This window comes from Zea mays, chromosome 3 (assembly GCF_902167145.1).
Source record: "Zea mays cultivar B73 chromosome 3, Zm-B73-REFERENCE-NAM-5.0, whole genome shotgun sequence".
Classification (NCBI taxonomy): Eukaryota; Viridiplantae; Streptophyta; class Magnoliopsida; order Poales; family Poaceae; genus Zea; species Zea mays.
In genome coordinates, this window is record NC_050098.1 from 79,539,596 (window position 1) to 79,543,430 (window position 3,835).

Here is a 3,835-nt window from a genome sequence, read left to right on the forward strand (position 1 = left end):
TGTTTCCCCACCCGTCATCCCGCCCTTCGTGTTTCCCTGCCCACTCTACCTCTCGCCTATCATGTCGCCCGCCATCATCTTCCGTCACAAGGGAACCGAGGATCTCGATGGATCCAACCTCCATCCTGCCAGCGTTTCCCCGCAAAACAAATACCCCTAGCACCCCTCCACACTAGCGGCCTTGCTGGGTCCTACTCCTCCTCGGCTATGCCTGCTAGGGTGGCAGCGGCAGGAACTAGGTAAGGAGAAAGAAGGGAAGGGGATGTATGAGCAGAACCGTAGTGGTGACGCCGTCACACACGGATCTGGACCACCAGATCTCGCAGCTGCGAGATTGCAAGTTCATGCTGGCGGTGGAGGTCAAGGCGCTATGCGAGTAGGCAAAGGCGATCCTCATCGAGGAAATCTGATAAAACAAAAGGAGTAGCTTCAACAGAGCCTGCAGCTCCAGTGGTCGGACTGACCAACATTTGCACAACTGAAATTGAATCCATGAGCAGAGGGAGAGGGAAGAAGCAAACCACTGTCAGGAGCCATGAAGACAAAGGTAGCAGCGGCGAAGAAGTCGTGCCTGCAAAGAAGAGGAGGGGAAGGCCCCAAAAAGCTTCGCCAGTAAGATCGATCAAGCAGATGTTGAAAACTTTGTAGAACAGGTCAATGCCGACCAAGAAGAAGCTGACGATGCCAAGCTGATGAACAGCGCTGCAACTGGTGGTACCAAGAGAGGCAGACCGCTGAAAGAGCGCTCCAATATTGTCATAGAAGATACTAATTCTACTGTTCGATTAAGCAGTGATGAATCAATGAGGACCAATGGGTTCAAGTAGATTGGGAGCCGACGGAAAAACAAGCCCCGACGAGCATCGGAGGCAGGGCTAGAATGCAAGTGAACCGTCCCTGCATTTTTCAGTACAAGGTAGCATCCATTTTTTTGCTACATCCGTCATGTTCGGTAGCTCCCAGTGCTGGAAAAACAAAATGTAAACTAGCATGTTCTGATTGCATGCCTCAGTTTTTTTTCATTGACACAAAGTGTATGAACTGATGGTACACCAACTTGTTCAGCTGCTCTAGGCCCTGGTTCTGTTTGAGCTGCTTGTAGCAGACATCTTACCTTTCAGTTTACCATATGGTGTTCCTGCAATTTTGATTGATCTTTTCCTTTTCCTTTTAGCCTATTACTGAATATTTGTAGTTTATTAAGTTCTAGAAATGGGAAAGAACATAGGTGTTGTCTTGAGGATCTGTTATCTGTTGTTTTTAGACCGCTGAGCTAACATCTAAATGTATATATGTTCTGATAGGTACTGAACCGAAGAAGGAGAAGCATTACGTCCGAAGCCTGAGTTGTCGTGGCAAGAAGATTAACAGCGATCAGCAAGCAATGACTCCTCTAACCAAGGCTAAGAAGAGAGGTAAATAGTTTGGGCATGATTTCCTGTTTAATTGCTGCACAAAGAACACTCTTTTTTAATACATTGTTTTTTCGGTTCCTATGTGCTACAGAGCCTGATAGTTGGAAGAATGGGTGTCAGCAGAGTGAGGGCTAAAGATGCTAGATGTAGAAAGAGGGAAGACGTGGAGACTGCTACTAAAAAGAGTGAAGAATCGGATACTGAATCTGAAGAGGAAGAACAAACACGGACTGAATCAAGCACAATCGAAAAGCAAGGTCCTGTCATCATTAATCTTGTTCCTCAGTTTGATTTCGTACTTGAATTGTAGTTATATGACACTTCGTCTAATTTGTTAATCCGGATGGTTGATGCATTTTATGTCTTTACCTTGCAAATAGGTTAACAGAATCAGGGAACTTCCACAGAACAGTAAGATCATAGCCACTCACACTAACAGTCCAGATGTATGTTTAGACCTTATGATGTTGTTTAATTCTTGTGAGGCATAATGTGTTACAATTGGAATGATGTCAACTTTTTCCCATTGTCATCTAGGTACTTTGCTTGGATGAACAAGAGCTATTTTTTCTTATGTGGCGAGGAATTTCTAGATATGAATACATCCAAGTGTATAAAGAACAACTTCCTCAATTTTTAGATATGAATATAATTGGTTTGTAATGATTTTTTGTTTGTTGTTGGTCTGCCATGTGATGCATCCAGTATCGCAACAACTTCATTAACGAAGTGCCAAGTATCATGTCCATTCATAAAAGAATATCTGCATTTTATTCAACATTGGTGTGCAGTCTATCCTCTTTTGTTTTATCTTTGTTCTTTGATCCTTATCACACTTAGGGACTTTGTAGACTCTAAAATTTTAGTCACTAATGTATACAAAAAGACTCTGAAATTTATTTTTTCTGCACACAATCCAGAAAATGCTTTTTGTGTGTTTCTCATTTTCATTTGGTTAAGTACATTTATGTTTCTACTTCGTGCAGTTTACAATTGAAATAGGCAATGTGCAACTTGGTTTGATCTGGTAACATTTATGTTTCTACTTCGTGCAGTTTGTGAGCATGGTTACACGTTAGCCCAGAATTTGGATCCGAACAGCGAAGGGAGAGGAGTATTGAAGTTCAAAACCGATTTAATGTCAGTGATCTGGGTATGTCCATTTTAGTTACACATCTTAAGTGATTTCATAATGTAATATGTCCTTTTCTCAACTTCTACAGTATTGGAGAATAAACTTTTGAATTTTCATACTTTGTTGGTAAAGGCCATAGAAGTATATCACCATGAATCCATCCCCTTCTTTTTGTGAATCTTGTACTATTATTTTTATAAGGCCATTCTAGATGCTTTTACCTATGTTACTGGTAACAATGATGAATGTTTTGCTGCGTGCTTTAAAATGACCGACAACAGGTGCTTATGAACATAAGGAGTATTTAGCAATTTAATAATATGTTTTTTCAGTAGATTGTCCACATTCCATTGTGATTGGTGAAAACTGGTTTAATGCCAGTGATCAGGGTATGTCCATTTCAGTTACACATCCTATGTGATTTCATACTGTAAGATGTCCTTTTTTGAACTATTACAGTATTGGAGTTTTTTTTTGAATTTTCATGTTTTGTTGGTGAAGACCATAGAAGCATATCAACATGAACCCATTCCCTTTTTTTTGTGAATCTTTTCTATTATTTTTATAAGTCCATTCTAGATGCTTTTACCTATGTTACTGGTAACAACTATGAATGTTTTGTTGTGTGCTTTAAAATGACAGAAGGCAGGTGGTTCTGAACATAAGGAGTATTTAGCAATGTGATAATATGTTATTTTAGTAGATTGTACACATTCCATTGTGATTGGTGCTATTTCGTTTAAGCCATGAAGGCTTGAATCCCTTTATGTTGTATCACATAATGCCTTAGGGGTCACCCAGGTCACACCACTATACTACACCATATCAATTTGCACCCTAAACGGCATATTATTCTGAAAATAGATCTTCATGAGAACCTTAGGTATATTTTTGAACAGTTCTTGTTGGTTCATGAATTTAGCAAAAACTAGCGAAGAGGGGAGGTGTTGCTATTGACTGAAGTCAAGATATTGCTAAATTGCAAGAATTTTACAAGCTTTATAGAGAAAAGCATAAAGTGGATGAGTTGATTGAAGATGAAATGAAGCTGAGGGAATCTGCCGGGTTCAGCGGTAACCTTGGCGAGTAAGTTTTTCGCTTCAGTTTAATGGACACACTCTGCATTTACTTTATGTAAAAAACTTACAAAATTCTACTTCATTAGCTTTTGTGCCATGTTGTTAAGCATAATGTAAATAAATTTGGGTCACTCGATGATGTTCTCGGTCTGCAACTCCACTAATCTTCAATTTCTGACTTTTTGTGCTTTAGGCTTTCCTCTTCT

The 3,835-nt window shown here is 39.9% G+C and overlaps 1 pseudogene; it reads left to right on the forward strand.

The window, feature by feature from the left end:
- Positions 1-385: 385 nt before the first annotated feature.
- On the forward strand, positions 386-1,128 carry LOC109945242 (uncharacterized; annotated as a pseudogene).
- Positions 1,129-3,835: the final 2,707 nt, after the last annotated feature.